This window comes from Triturus cristatus, chromosome 12 (assembly GCF_964204655.1).
Source record: "Triturus cristatus chromosome 12, aTriCri1.1, whole genome shotgun sequence".
NCBI lineage: Eukaryota > Metazoa > Chordata > Amphibia > Caudata > Salamandridae > Triturus > Triturus cristatus.
The window spans coordinates 343,117,354-343,134,091 of NC_140595.1; positions in this window are offsets into that span (position 1 = coordinate 343,117,354).

The following is a 16,738-nucleotide window of genomic DNA, read 5'->3' on the forward strand; positions in this document are numbered from 1 at the left end:
CCTAAGCTTATATGGGAGTTTGCATGGGGTCCCCCCATACAGACCCCCAAGTGGGCTTACACAGAGAAGCAGGAGGGACAGATCCCCTTCAAGGGAATCCATCCACTCCCATGTCTCTAGCATCTCTAATGCTTCCTCTCACAGGGGAATGACTTCCCCTGAGAGAAAGGAGCATGAAGCCAGAATGAGGGAAGCTAATCTGAGGATTCAGAGGGAAGAACTTGCCCTTGCCAAGGAGAAGCTTGCTCTGGCTAGAGAGCAAAAGTTGAGTGGGTCAGAACCCACTGGTGGCAGCAATATCCCTAAGGATAGAGACAGGCACTATGATAATAGAAACCTGAGCAAGATTGTCCTTCCCTACAAGTGTGGGGATGACATCCACAAATGGATAACTGCTTTGGAGAGAGCTTGCAAAGTACAGCAGGTACCCCAAAGTCAGTGGGCAGCTATCTTGTGGCTCTCCTTCTCTGAGAAAGGTAGAGACAAGCTCCTCACAGTTAGTGATGAGGATGCAGACAATAACACTGTCCTGAAGAGTGCTCTGATTGATGGGTTTGGCCTAACCACTGAACAATACAGGTTGTTGTTCAGGGATACCCAGAAGACACAGACTCAGGACTGGACTGACTTTGTAGATTGTGCCACTAAGGCTCTGGAAGGCTGGCTAGTGGGAAGTAAGGTTAAGGACTATACAGGATTGTATAATTTGATCATGAGAGAACAAATCCTTAACAACTGTCAAAACCAGCTACTGCATCAACACCTGATTGATTCTGATCTGACTTCTCCCCAAGAATTGGGAAAGAAGGCAGATAGATGGGTCAGGACTAGAGTTAAGCAGAAAAACCAGAACCAGGGCGGTGATCAGAAAAAGGCAGACCAGAAGGGTAATGATCAGAAACAAAAAGACCAGAAGTCTTCACCAGGCCCCCAAAAGGCTCAGGGGGAGGGTGGTCCCAAAAAGGATAAAAAGAAAGATGGCCAAAAGAAACCATGGTGCAACTATTGTAACTCCAACTCACATTGGTTTAGTGAGTGCACCAAAAAGGATAAGCCCCCAACCACCATTGCCCCTAAGGCAACTGCACCCGCTAGTCCAGCTGTAAGTGGTGGTTCCCAGCAAAAGGGTGTAGTAGGGTTAACCCTGGGAACTGAGGAGGATTCTGGCCTAGTCAGAATACCTACTCAGGCTGTTCTGATCTGTGATGGGGACTTAGCTTTGTCCTCTACTGTAGGCCCCAGTAACCTGGGCAAGTACAGACAGACTCCTTTTATCAACCAAAGAATGGCTCAGGCCTACAGGGACACTGGGGCTAGTGTCACAATGGTAACACCTGCCTTTGTGGACCCTGGACAGATCATACTAGGTGAGAATTACCTAGTGACCAACGCTAGCAATGCCACTACCTCCCATAGTGTGGCTATTGTTAACTTCTCCTGGGGAGGGGTAACTGGCCTCAAGAAAGTTGTTGTTAGTTCAGACCTTCCTGTAGAGTGTTTACTGGGCAATGATCTTGAAACTTCAGTTTGGTCTGAAGTGGAGTATAGGACCCATGCAGAAATGCTGGGGATAGATGCACATATCCTTGCTGTGACCAGGTCACAGGCCAAAAAGTGCACCACTGAACAAGTGCTGGATCCTGAAACTATGGACCAGTCACAACCCAAGAGAAAGAGCAGTAGGGTTAAGGCTGTGCCTTCCCCCCTGCCTCAGGTGGTGGATCAGCCCTCCCAGGAGGATGATTCTGAGAGCCCTGAAGGAACTGTCCTAGAAGAACTTGAACCTGATCAGGTTGAGTTTCTTTGGACAGGGGGACCTTCAAGGGCAGATCTGAGGCAGGCTCAATTAGACTGCCCCTCTCTTGAACCCCTCAGACAGCTGGCTGCTGCTGAGGCTGCATGGAATGCTCAAGGTACCCATAGAGTGTATTGGGATGAAGGGCTACTGTATTCAGATGCTAGAGACCCCAAGCCTGGTGCATCCAGGAGGTTGGTCATACCACTGAAGTTCAGAGGCTTCCTTCTTACCTTGGCCCATGATATTCCCCTTGCAGGACACTTAGGCCAGAACAAGACTTGGGACAGGCTTGTCCCTCACTTTCACTGGCCCCATATGTCAGAAGATACCAAGGAGTGTTGTTGCTCCTGTGTCGCCTGCCAAGCCAGTGGCAAATCAGGTGGCACCACAAAGGCCCCCCTCATACCACTACCTGTGGTGGGGGATTCCTTTGAAAGAGTGGGCATAGATATTGTAGGACCAATGGACCCACAAACAGCATCTGGGCACAGATTCATACAGATTCATACTGGACCATGCCACCAGGTATCCAGAAGCTATTCCCCAAAGGACCGCAACAGCTCCTGTTGTGGCAAGGGCCCTGCTTGGAGTATTCTCCAGAGTGGGCTTTCCAAAGGAGGTCATTTCTGACAGAGGTGCCAACTTCATGTCAGGATACTTGACTGCAATGTGGAAGGAGTGTGGGGTGAACTACAAGTTCACCACACCCTATCACCCACAGTGCAATGGGCTTGTTGAGAGATTCAACAAGACCCTAAAGGGAATGATAAAAGGTTTACCAGACAAACTTAGGCGAAGATGGGACATCCTTTTACCCTGCCTTCTGTTTGCTTACAGAGAGGTCCCACAAAAGGGGGTTGGCTACAGCCCTTTTGAGCTTTTGTTTGGGCATCCTGTAAGAGGACCCCTATGTTTAGTAAGGGAAGGATGGGAGAGACCTCTCAGACAACCCAAACTTGACATAGTGGATTATGTACTTGGTCTCCGCTCCAGGATGGCAGAGTATATGAAGAAGGCTTCTAAAAACCTTGAGGCAAGCCAAGAACTCCAAAAAGCTTGGCATGACCATAAGGCTGTGCTGACTGTTTACCAGTCAGGGCAGAATGTGTGGGTGTTGGAGCCAGTGGCCCCAGCAGCACTCCAAGACAAATGGTCTGGACCCCACACTATTGTTGAGAAAAAGGGAGAAGCCACCTACTTGGTGGACCTTGGGACTCCCAGAATCCCCCACAGGGTGCTTCATGTCAACAGATTGAAGGCATATGTTGACAGGGCAGACATGGGCTTACTCATGGCTACAGATGAGGGGCAGGAGGAAGAGAGTGACCCTCTCCCAGACCTGTTGACTCAAAACCCTGATGATGGCTCAGTTGATGGTGTGGTCTTTTCTGACAGCCTCACTGTCCATCAGCAACAGGACTGCAGACAGGTTCTGCAATCCTACAGACATATGTTCTCTCTGACCCCAAGTCAGACAAACTGGTGCACCCATGAGGTGGACACTGGTGACAGTCTGCCTGTGAAGAGTAAAATCTACAGGCAACCTGACCATGTCAGGGACTGCATAAAAGTTGAGGTACAAAAGATGTTGGAGCTGGGAGTCATTGAACCTTCAGAGAGCCCTTGGGCTAGTCCTGTAGTCCTTGTGCCAAAACCTCACACCCAAGATGGTAAGAGAGAGAAGAGGTTTTGCGTGGATTACAGAGGTCTCAATGCTGTCACTAGGACAGATGCCCACCCAATACCTAGAGCAGATGAGCTCATTGACAGACTGGCAGCTGCTAAGTTTTTGAGCACATTTGACCTGACAGCAGGCTACTGGCAAATCAGACTAGCTGAGAATGCAAAGGCCAAAACTGCTTTCTCAACCCCAGGAGGACATTATCAATTTGTGGTAATGCCCTTTGGTTTGAAGAATGCACCTGCCACTTTCCAAAGGTTGGTGAATCAAGTCCTTACTGGGTTGGATGATTATTGTGCAGCATATCTTGATGATATTGCTGTCTTTAGCTCCACCTGGGAGGATCACCTGGTCCACCTGAGGAATGTTTTAGAGGCCCTGCAAAAGGCAGGCCTCACTATCAAGGCCACTAAGTGCCAGATAGGGCAGAGCAAGGTTGTATACCTGGGCCACCTAGTTGGTGGGGGTCAGGTTCAACCACTGGAGAGCAAGATCCAGACCATAAAGGACTGGACTCCTCCAACTACCCAGACTCAGGTCAGAGCTTTCTTGAGCCTGACTGGGTACTACAGAAAGTTTGTTAAGAACTATGGGTCCATTGTGACACCACTTAATGACTTGACCTCCAAGAAGATGCCAAAGAAAGTTCAGTGGACAGTAAGCTGTCAAAAAGCATTTGATGACCTGAAGCAGGCCATGTGCAGTACACCTATTCTGAAAAGTCCAGACTACTCCAAAGAGTTCATTGTCCAGACAGATGCTTCTGAGTTAGGTGTGGGAGCTGTTCTTTCACAACTGAATGTAGATGGTCAAGACCAGCCCATTGCTTTTGTAAGTAGAAGGCTGACCCCTAGAGAGAAACGTTGGTCAGCTATTGAGAGGGAGGCCTTTGCTGTGGTTTGGGCCCTGAAGAAGCTGAGGCCATACTTGTTTGGTACTCACTTCAAGATTCAGACAGACCATAAGCCCCTCTTGTGGCTAAATCAGATGAAGGGTGAAAATCCCAAACTTCTTAGGTGGTCCATTTCCCTACAGGGGATGGACTTCACAGTGGAACATAGACCTGGGACTGACCATGCCAATGCAGATGGACTCTCCAGATATTTCCACTTAGAACATGAAGACTCAACTGGTCAAGGTTAGTTTAATGTCCCTAAATTTGGGGGGGGGGGGGTTGTGTAGGAGAGTAGGGTCTGCTTTCTATGTTCACCCCCACTTTTTGCTTTTGCTTTACTGGTTTTTGACTTAGATGTGGCTGTGGGCCTGCTCATCAGACCCACAGCCCTGCTGTTCTCTCTCTAAATCGATACTATGTACTTTAGGTGCATAACCCATTTGGATAGGATCACCTTATTGGCCCCTGTACAGTGTACCCTAGGTACCCAGGGCATAGGTGTACCCTAGGCCTACCAGGGGCTGCAGCATGTATTATGCCACCCCTGGCCTGGCCTTCCATTATGACACAACTGGCTGATCACTCAGCTGGGGCAAGGTCGTGTAATCACTCCTTGCTTAGGTGTAGTATTCCTATACCTAACTTACATATAGACACATGTGTACCTATCAGCCACTCCTATGGCAGGCCTTAACAATCCTGGAGGCAGAGTGCTTGGTAACATGTGAGATGGTGCTCTAGCATGAGCTGAGCCTGTCTGCAGCTTTCTGAACCATGTCCTTCTAGCTGTTCTATGATATAGCCTACCATATACTCTTAAAGTGCCTTATAATCTTAAACGGTTATGGTAACTATGGTTTGGCTTTATCAAAACATGTTGTGTAAGGTGTCTAACACTTTGGAATAATACCCCCATCCCATTTCTGGGGATGAGGATATTATCCCTCCCTTCTAGAGGGAGAAGACATGTTGTAACCTACTTACCCGGTTAAAGTTAACCAGAGCTCCAGCATCACAAAATGGATGCTGCTGCCACAGACACGAGTCTGACCTCCTGCTGCTGGGAGTGATCCCGGCAAGGGAGGCTTGGACAATAGGTTTCCTGCCTTGGGAGGTGCGAGCACCACCCCAGACAGGCCTTAGTGTATTGGGGCAGGGAGGGATGAAAAGAATGAGACATGCCTGGGGCACACAAGGTGTCCCGTGCATAGTCCAGTTCAAACCGGTGCTGGGTCACTCCAGCCCCAGTCCTGGCGTGAAACTGGACAAAGGGAAGGGGGTGTAACCACCCCCCTCCCAGGTCCCACCCATAAGGCGTGACCTAGCAGGTAACCCAGCCCCCCAGATTTGGATAAGAGTGGTAGCTGGGCCCCAGGAGATTAGATTATCCTGAACCTGCAACTTGAACAGAAACTCTGGACCTTCGACATTCGACGAAAGAAGAAGACTGAAGAATCTCCCTTGTGGCCAAGGAGTGGCTACCCTGTGTAAACAGGCACCATCAAGAGACTACCCTTTGCTTTGCTGAAGTTCTACGAGGGACCGACTGCAGAGCCCGACCAGAGCCTTGACTTCCAGACTTCTCCAACCCTGATCCACATCCACAGCCGAGCTGAGATCCGTGGAGGCGACGAGAGACGTGGGACTGGCTACCTGGGAAAAGTGGCTAGTATCTTCCAGCGCAGCTTCTGAGGCACCCTCGAAGTTGTGCACTGGGGGTTGAGAAGCCCCAACCCCAAGCACCATCTGCACCGAAGATCAGCCCCCCACACTCCACGAGTCCTGCGTGGGGCCCTTCTGCATTTTCCTGCTTGCCGCGTCTGTCCGGTTGCTTGCCCGTTGGCTAGTGGCCTCTGTGACGACGCATCCCAAAATCTTCACTGCTGGTTTGGCTCCTCCAGACTAGCTCCCGCTTCCTTGCAAAAGAGAAGCACCCCAGACCTTCCTGGTCTGCACCAGAAGCAAGTCCTCCGTTCTTCGTGGGTTCCGCTTGCCAAGGCTTGGTGAGTCCTAGTTCGACTTCGACGCCGCCGACAGCAAGAGCCTTTGTGGGACAGCTCGCCTCCTGGTCCTGGTCATCCTCGACGTCTCCTGGTCCCCGTGGCTGCAGCGACAAGCTTCTCCTTCACCTGCAATCTTCACGACATCGCCTGGTTCCTTCCTGGTTCCACATGGTCACTGGCTAGTGACCTTGACTCTGTCCCTTCTGCTTGCAGGTCTCCTCTCTTCTTGATCCCAGCCTTGGGATCCACCGGACACTCTTCACTGACTGCCTGTCAGCAACTTTCCTTCAGGCATCCATAGAAGTCCACGACGAAACCCGACGCAAGTTCACACCTATGCACCCGCAGCCCGTGGGCTAGGTAACTTGGGTACTTCGGTGCTCACTAGGGTAGTGACTATCCTAGGGTCTAGTTTCCGAGTCTCGACTCTCTAGCTGCTTCAGAAGTGTCCTTAAACTGTTACTTTCTAACTGCTAGTAATTCTATCGACTTTTACGCATTACGCGTGAGTGTTTCCACTCTGCACCTGAATCCCGTGGGCCTCCCACTTCCTAACTGTTGCTAGTGTAGTGTAGCCCCAGCGATTCCCTAGGCCTAGGCCTATCCTATTTCCGTGACAGTGGTCCTTATACCACTTCTTTAGTATATGGTTTGCGTGGCCCCTAGGGCCTAACTGTATTACTTACCTGTGTGACTTAATGTATGCTTAAATAAGACTGTGTTGTACTTACCTCTAATCTCATAAAGAGTGCTGAGGGTTTGACTAGAATAAATACACTTTATTTTATATATATATCTGTTGTGGTGTCCTTTCATTTGGTATTCAAGGGATTATATATGGTATCACAGCTGGCTTCACATGCCATTCAGAGTTTAGCCTAAGACTGCTCTTGTCCATGCTACCACTAGGATAGCTGGTCTATAAGGTTGACTTTACAACCAATCACCATAAGGGTTGTTTGGACTGATATAAGGTGTACACTAGAACTAGTGACATCATACATCAGGCCAACTTCTCACACCGCCCACCTCCCCTCATAGGCTGGTTTAGGCTATCATGCTTTGGTTCACTCCTGTGCGAGAAAATCTAAGAGCCTGAGCCTCTGGGGAGAACATTCTGGTGGGTGCTGTCGCCTGATTGGCTGCAGTTTGAACTATACATAATGACTATGATAGTCATAAGTGTGGAAGTTTTTTCTTGTATCTTAGGGCTACTTTACTTCCTGGTTTTATGTTACTAAGGTTTTTATGTGCATAATTATTGTTTTTTTATGTACCGTGGGACTCCCACTCCGACGACGGGGAATGATTCAGGCATGTGAATCTATGAAAGACACCAATACTGGAGAACCACAGATTACAGGTAAGTAACTAATGTTCATATCACTGCTCTAGAATATGGAGGAAAGCCATTGAATCAAGAACAAGGAAGAGAGAAACACAACAAAGCCATCCAATCATGAGCCAGAGACTAAGGCAAAAGCCAAACCATATGTAATGTATTGGAAACAATCTTTAGGGTTATCGTGCGTCCTGCATTTGCTGGGACCACCCTGGTTTTTCTGCAGCTGTCCCGGCAGATTTCAGCAAATGTGGCTCATGGCCCACTTTTCAGGGTAGGTCACCTGAAAGCAGAAGGAGGCATGTTTTTATGTGTCCCAAAGCAGGATTAGTTCGCAGCTGTTATCAGAAATTACAATTGACAGGTGTTATAGCGAGTTTAAAAATTGCACTTTATTATTTTTTTCTTAGTGCTTTGTCTGTTTTCCTGTGGTAAGTGCTTTTATTCTGTGCCCCTGGCTGACAAAAAAATGGTAGCCATTCTTCTATTTTAGTGAAATGTCCTTTTATTAAAAAAAAATCTGGTCACCCTAACAATAGTTTGCTAACGTCGGCTCCCGCCCTTAAAACAAGCACAGTGTTGTGGTTGACTTTCGGCGTGTTTAAAACAAGCTCTATGGGAAATCGAGTGGGAGTTGCTGTCTTGTTGCCATATCACATCATAAAGCGTCGCAAATCTTTGATGTGTTTAACCAACATAGCTTTTGTGCCTTACTTCCTGTGAGAGGCTCTTTTGTCTCCGAGGACAGTTTGGAAATAGGATTTTCATGCAAAAAAATTACATTAGTGCTTCCTACTTTGCTCGTGAGCTCTGTTAGAATGATTTTATTGTTTTCATTCTAGAAACCATTGACATGCCTGTTTATAATACGGCTCCTCTGACGTCACCACCAGCCCTTCGTGCTGAGGCTGCGTCAGCCTTGCGTCATCCTTTACTCTTAATGCCTTGTTGACTCCTATAATGGAAATTTTCAAGAACTGGGAAAAGTTAGTGATAACATCAAATCTGGCTTTACCCTAATTTGTCCACTCCCTTACAGTAGAAGAGGGTGTGTCGATATTTTGGGTATTTAAGGTATCGACATACTGAAATAAATTTGAAGGTTCATTATTAATGTACATAAGGACGCTTTATGGATACTTAGAGCAACATTTTCCGACATTTGTATGAATGAATGGAGTTTAAAGCGATTGGCTCAAACAACACAGTGCAATGCTGTGTGGAAATCTGGGCATTTTTTGTGTTAGGTTGCACACGTGGGGAAGAGTTATTCAACTCCATATTTACTTGGCGTCTTGGGCCAATTATATCATAGCTGCTTACGCAGAAAATGTCTTGAGTTATGCGCTGTGCACAAAGGCGAGTGAGTAGTATACTTGAATTATGCCCTCGAGGGCAGATTTCAATGCACAGTAGCCTGAGCGTCATTTGTATTATATGTACATTTTTGTGGAAAATTCCATGAGTTGCACATGGGAAAATCACTGAATTTTTATCTGCCAATTGTTTGTGCTTGTTTCATTTGGCACTAGAATTCCATGCAAAGCCAGGTCATGCTACTTTAGCTGACCGGACGTTTTGTGCAATCCTTGTGTCTTTCCACTGTTTGTACCGTTATGTCCACAGGGGAGAGGATGTAGCCTTACGGCTACAGCGGTCGACCTTGAAGGTGGGGAACCGGCTTCGAGTGAGTCTGGGCAATGACGCTCAACATCCTGTGATTCTGGGCAAATCACTTAATCTCTAATGACCTAACAAAAATGAATGTGTCCTTGTGTAATGCAACTGGTGCTCATGTAAAGCGCAGAGATACCTGATAAATTCGGGTCGAGTTTGCGCTATATAAAACACAAAACAAACAACAACAAAAAATCGGGTATATGCTGCTCTGTGGCCCACAGGATTAGTGGCGTAGCAAGGGGGGGGGGCACCCTGCCTTGGGTGGTACAAGTTTTGGGGGCGGTGGCCTTCCCCCAACTCTCACCTGCAGCCGTCGCAGGCGGCAAACACAGGAATCACCAGCCCCTCCTACTCTTCCAGGCAGCCGCAGCCAGTCCGGCAAAAGCAGGGACCGCCACGAGCGGCAAAAGGTCTAGCTATGCCACTGCAGAGGATTGTACTACTCAATATGGACACCAACAATATGGTGCCCTACTAATATCGAGGACAGAATATCGAGAGACAAAATATCAAATGCTACTTGGATATAAGGAGTATACGTTTATTATTCCTAACTTTACATCTAGGTACCCTGAAGATACATGTCCCGCGTGCGTCATATATTTGGAGCTAGGTAGAGAAAATCTAGCCTTACTTACCTGCCAGTATTTTATTTTCGATATTCTGTCCTCCATGTTCTGTCCCGTCGATATTTTTGAGTTGATATCCAGTGGGCACACCCGCCCAAAGCCTTTTAGCGCTGTGCTACTTTCCATGCAAATCCTCTGCACCAAAAATTGATATGTGCTGTCACATGCGCTGCTTTGCATCGCTTTGTAATAAATCTGGACTGTAGTTTGTTGGGGGTATTATTATGTGTACACACATCTTGTTATGAGGCACTGAAAAATCCCAATGGTGTTGCCAAGTTAAAGGCAATATGCTCATTTTCTAAACATAGACCAGTTTCAAGATTGGAAACGCAGTACCACACCTAAATGCGCGTTATTCAAATATTTTTAACTGCTTTACTCTATGTACTGAGAAAAATACGGTTATTCATAGGAACCCGTCTCAGATTGAAGAGGTAAAGTAAATCTAGATGTGGTTGGACAGTTGCTCAGCGTGATATGTCACGCGCTGTTGGTGCCTTCATTGGGGTTTCACTTAATGCTCCTTTATTCTGCCTTAGTAGCCCCGAGTCTTTTTTCCTTTTTGTTGATTTTTGATCTTTGGGTGAATTCTTTGAACCTTTACAACACCTGCATAGGCGATGTGCCAGGTTTGCTTTGGGAACCATCTTCCTAACAACATGTGAATGTGAAAGGCCAATTACTCCAGTATTGGAGCTTTCATAGATTCACATGCCTGAATCATTCCCCGTCGTCGAGACGGGAGTCTCTGGTGCATAAAAAAGCATTGCTTAGTAGTATAGCAAACTGAAAAAAGGCCTAGGCCCATTTACCTTTTGCAACCCATAACCTTCGTTATGTAAAAAAGGACAAAACTTGTCTCTGAACCAATCAGAGCCTCTCACCCTCTAGAACACTCCTGAGAGAACCTTTTGCCCCTCAGATTTTCTACCGCACGTTGTGCTAGGCAGTCTCCTTTGATCTCTGCTTAAATTCTACAGTTTATTTTTACTTCATTCTAGATTGGAGAGTTTCATCAACTGCTTTTTTCTTCACCAACTCCTGAGAATGGCTGACAAGCAGAAGAAAGGTTTATTTAGAGCCTGCTCCACCTGTTCAAAGAAAAGGCTATATACAGACAAACCTCATAAGGATTGCATATACTATCTTTACCCACACCGTCAGGCAAAGGACTATAAGGCATGTCTTACCTTTTCTAATAAAACACTGAGGGATCGTGAAGGAAGGCTTTTACTATGGCTTCAAAAACTTAAGTTTATCAAAAAAAGATTCCTTTCTGTGTATTACTCTTTTAGTTGGTGACCATGAGGCCTACACATTTAGATCAATAACCTTTGATTTTTGACTGTGACACTGGACAAATATTATTACTCCAGACTAGAATATACTTTTTGTTACTCTCAAAATTTATTTTTCATAGGAAAACACTTATGTTCAATAAAATCATATTTTAAAATTGCATTCAATATATACTCTGATTGGGTGCTCTGGTACAGTCTTATATATGCTATCTAACAATTCCGTATTACGGTATCTATCTCAGAGTCACACACACTTCAAATCATGTACTTTCAAAATTGCAAATTAAATACTACACAAATACATTTCATATGCTTTAAAAAGTCCCACTGTCGACGCGTTTCGGTGCATAGGTTACAATAGTAGCACCTTCCTCAGGACGGACAAGAATTTAAAACCAAAGTTTTGTTCTTCTTTCTAAAAAAGAGAATGCATATAATTAATACCATTTCCCTATGGAGAGTTGATTCTAGTTCTGGGCTATGCTGTTAGTGTCACTTATACATATTGTCTGCCCTTACTTTAAGTGTAGGGGTTGAAGTCCTTCTGTGGGTGTTCAGGACGACTTTATCACCTCTCAACTTTTGTGATTTTAGACCACTTGCATCATAGTCAGTGGAGTCATAGAATTCTACAAAAAGAGCATGGAGTTATTTCACCATACTTTTTGAGCCTATTAGCCTATTCTCATGCTGTTAAGCAAAACACTTACTTTTAAAAAGTCACGTTGACACATGTTCAATGGTGTCTTAAAGCAGGTACGTCTTTCGATATGCACCGCCTGTATTCAATTGTTTAGCTGTGCCTGTAAGGTACATAGATAATGCTATATACTTCAAATAATGATGTCATGGCACTGGTGTTTATTCTCAACAAATACATCCATATACCTACCAATAGGTTTTTCGCCTAATGTTTAAGTTCAGGCTGTCCTTCCCTGCACCTTTTCAAGTGGTGTCCTGATACCTGTACCGGAATAACATGACGTTCAATTTAAGTGTACAGTTATCCATAGATCATGGCTTTAGACATCTACCTATCCCCTACTCCTTCTAAATTAGAAAGGGGTTCAGTACATACCAGTTAGAGCCTGCAATATCTTGTGGCAGCCTGAATCTTGACAACGCTGTCTTCTTTTCTTTAAGCGCTGTCAGCCACACTGTAGGTTTTCTTGGGGGTGTTTTTACTTTTACTCTCAACCTGTGTATTAAAAGTCATATTGGAGGAGGTTTTATTTAGATCCTCGCATAGAAGAATCTTCTTATCGCATTCCCCAGATTTTGCCAAATTTGCTAATTACAAGTATGTCCTCTACTCTCATTGTCACTCATGCTGTTTTAAAGCAGTGCTGAGGTGTACTTTAATATTTCTTTATCAGAGGTAACTAACAGAAACCGTGCCCTGTTCGCTTTGCAGTGCTACAGCGTTAAAAGCGATTGTCACAAGCAGCCCCTCCCTAGAGCACTTGCTTAATGACCCTCCCTAGAGCACTTGCTTAATGCAAGCTGATAGACTAAGGTCTTCAGAAAAGGAGTACCACAACTTTCCCCCTTTCCTAGGATTTCAGTCTTGGAATCCTGCATAGGAGAAAAGATTCTCTCCCTCACTCTACATACATTCGAGTGCCCAATGCTTACTCAAGTCTTCTATCCATCTAGTTTGCACCAAAGCGGTCCTTACCTTTAAAAATCGGCGAGCCTGCTAGTCACAACGTCCTGCTTCCACCGCAACTGGTGAATGCAGTCGTTTGTGCAGGCTTTAAATACCCCTAGGCATACTTAATTGGATGCCTATTACCTGCCAAATTGGTATTTAACATTCAATTAAGGTAGCCGTCTATCGGCGCCATTTTAGTAGTTTTTTGCATCAATCCTTTAAGGACTACAGGTCCATGGGTTCAATCCCGGGTCCTCCTGCTTGCCGAATTTTAAGCTGGTGACTATTATTATTTCTGATTTGTTTATAACACTGTCCCCTTTTCTTTTAATATTGTAAACTTCCTCCTGGGCACACCGGTTTGTTCAGACCGATTTTCGATCGTTTTCGGCCGCCATTTTGGTAGTTTTTAAGTCTTATTTGCGAACTACAGAACCACGGGTTCAATCCCCGGTCCCCCTGGTTACTGATTTTCGAATTTTTCCATATTTGCCGATTTTTCAGCTGGTGACTTGTATTATTTCTAATTTATTTATAACAATATCCCATCTTATTTTGATATTGTAAACTTCCTCCTGGGCACACCGGTTTATTCAGACCGAATTTCGATAATTTTCGGCCGCCATTTTTGTAGTTTTTTAGTCTAGTTTGCGAACTACAGAATCACGGGTTCGATCCCCGGTCCCCCTGGTTGTTGATTTTCGAATTTATCCAGGTTAATATTTCTACCTTGCTGGTTACAAGTTCACATTAAATTCACGCCATTTTTGCAGTTCGCTATGCTGCATTGTTAAGGAACTACACGGTCACTGAATTGGTCCCCAGCCCTATATTTCACAGAATTTGAGTATTAGTCTCTCTAATTACACAAGATACTGTTTAATTGATTTGCAACTGGCATCTTGGTATTATGTCATAGTTCTCTTTGTGCACAGAAGTACTAGGATGCAATGCTCATTAACTGCCTCATTCTGTGCTCAACTGTTATTCCTCTACTCGGCTGGTGGTTCCATGATCACATATTTCAATAAACCTGTAGGGCATGCCAATTTTCACACATTTCTTATTGTGAGGTGTGTCCCCTTATCCCACCCTATGGTCGTAGGTCAAAACAATTTATACTCCACAACAAATGTCATACGGTTCACTATTGCTATTCACCATATACTACATTTCATATCATTTGTGTATTCTTCTATACAACAAGAAAAAAACAGTTACTGTAAAATGAATGGGTATAAAGTTCAACCTTGCTATTGGACATCTTCTACACTGCATGTCTGCTTTATTCAGTTATAAAAATAAAATAGAACAGTCACCGTGTTACATTGGGTATACCTGCATTGTGCTTTTTGTTAACAATATCTAATACAACATGATTCTTTTGCATAGTCTTTACAGAAAATACTTGCATTATAGCTACAATGCCATCCTAAATACATAATACAATTTTCATTGCCTATACTTGCTTATTTCTCCCCATTGGGGCCAGCCTTAATTTGGGTCGTGTTAATCCTGATATTTATTAGGGAGATGATTACAGACTTTCATATTACTATCCTGTATTTCTTGGATGTGGTGGGGCAGAGATCTGCAGCACAAAAACTTAAGACCAGGAAAGACGTTGTGTCTAGTGACAGTGATGAGGCGGATACAACTTCTAGGAGATCTCAGAATAGAAGCAGATCTCCTCAGGCTCAGGGAAAGACCTGAGAAGGTTCTTAAAAAGACCATGATTGGGTCTTCAGGACGAAGTCCCTCAAAATCTCCTCCACGTATGGAAAAGGAGAGCAAGGGTCATGCTTCAGGGGTAAAACACACTAAGAGGACAAGCTCAGAGCCCTCAAAATCACCCCCTAAAGTCAAACATTATCTCAAGAAGCCAGCCTCCACACCTCCTGAGGAGAAATTGGAAAAATCTACGTCGTCGACGGGAGCGTCGACGAAGAAAATAGCGTAGTCGATGAAGAAAACTGAGGTAAAACTTAGTATTAAAGCTATATCTCCGTCGACGATGGCGTCGTCGACGGCAGTGTCGACGACAAGACCTTCGACGACGACAGCATTGACGACCACCACAATTACGTCGTCGACGGGATCGTAGACGGCAGCGACAAGAGGATCGTCAACGGCAACGAGGACGACAGTGACAGTAGCGTCGACGGCAGCAGTGTCGACGGCAGCATCGACGACGATAGTTTAGTCGGCGGTTTCGACGGCGATCTCGTCGACGGGCTCGTCGACGAGATAAAAAACTCCAGAAAAACGGGATTTTGCCAGGAAGAGGAGAATTACCCCAGATTTTACCTCTCCAAGCAAGGTGACACCTCTAGTACCATCCCACCTGTTAGAGGAGGAAGAGTCACAGGAGGAGGAAGATAATGATGGACCTTTTGGCTATTTGGCAATTGCATGTAAAGTGCCAAGAGGATGACTGGGAAGACGAATATGAGGGAATTCAGGTATGGGTGGGCGGAATTTGCGAAATTAACTTTCGCAAACTATCGCGAAAATGCTGAAAATCTCCGCAAACACGCTGAAAATATCGCGAAGACGCGGAAGTTTTTTTCCCGCCTGTTCCCAGTATTTTTTGCGTGATCGCGGCTCGCAAACGATGCGGTTGCTCACGGGTGCGGCCATCTTGTTTTCACTTGTCCCGCCCTCTCACGATGCTTACTTCCTGTTCCGGGTCGCGCAATGCATGTTCGCGCCCGTTCGCGGTAGATATTTCCTGTTCACGACCGCTTTTACTTGATCGCGTTGCTTTTTGCTTGCTCGGGGAGAAAATATCGCGCAAACTTGCACACGTGGTCACAGTGGGCGTGGCCATCTTGTTTTTCACTCTATTGCATGGTTCTGGGGCCTGATTTTGAATCCTCCCTACATCTTTTCAATCCTTTGTTTAAAGCCACTTTTTTTTTTATCTTTCTTATTTATTATTTCTCTAACTATTTTCCTGCCTCTATATTTTTGGTTTTTGTCTACTTTTTTTTTGTTTTTTAGCTACTTTTTCTCTCTTTCTATTGCCTGCTATTTATTTCCTTTACTTCTTTAATTTTATTACCTTTTCTTTCCCGCCCCGTCCCAGAACCATGTCTAAGGGTAGGGCTGGTCGTCGTCGCAGCCAGAGCCGCGACCGCCTTCCTTGGGGACGGCGACGCCCACAAGGGGTGCAGGCACGGGCCTTATTTGGGAGGTGGAGTTGGCTGCACTCATTTTCTTTGTGCAGCGCCACCTCCCCTCAACCCTGGCAGCAGGTGGGAGGGCTGGGTCCGGGTACGGCCTCCGGGAGCGTCGGCAGCGGTGGGGGAAGAAGCGCCGGGCAGTGTCGCGCTTCTCTGGGGTCCGGTGCACCCAGGCGCAGTTGACGCACCGGTGGTCCGACATCCTGGACCGTGAGCAGGACCTGCTGGACCTGCTAGGAGTGGAGGTCCCGGGGCTTGGTGAGTAACTATTTAATTATTACTACTTTGTGTCTGTTCTTCTGCTCTGTGTTATATATTGCGAATATCTTTTTTTTCTTCCAACCAGCTAGAATGTTGCTGCTTACATTCCCGGTTAATTACGTTTAAAAGTCTTCTGTGATTGTTATGACACAGGTGCTCCTCTGCGCTACTACTAATCTTACTTGTTTGCAACTTGGCGTTTGCGCTCGCTTAGTGTGATTCTGTAAGAGTTTATTTTAGAGAAATTAATTTACGTAATGCTACAGTGACTCTAGTCCACTCCTTACTTTGTCCTGTCACTAAGAG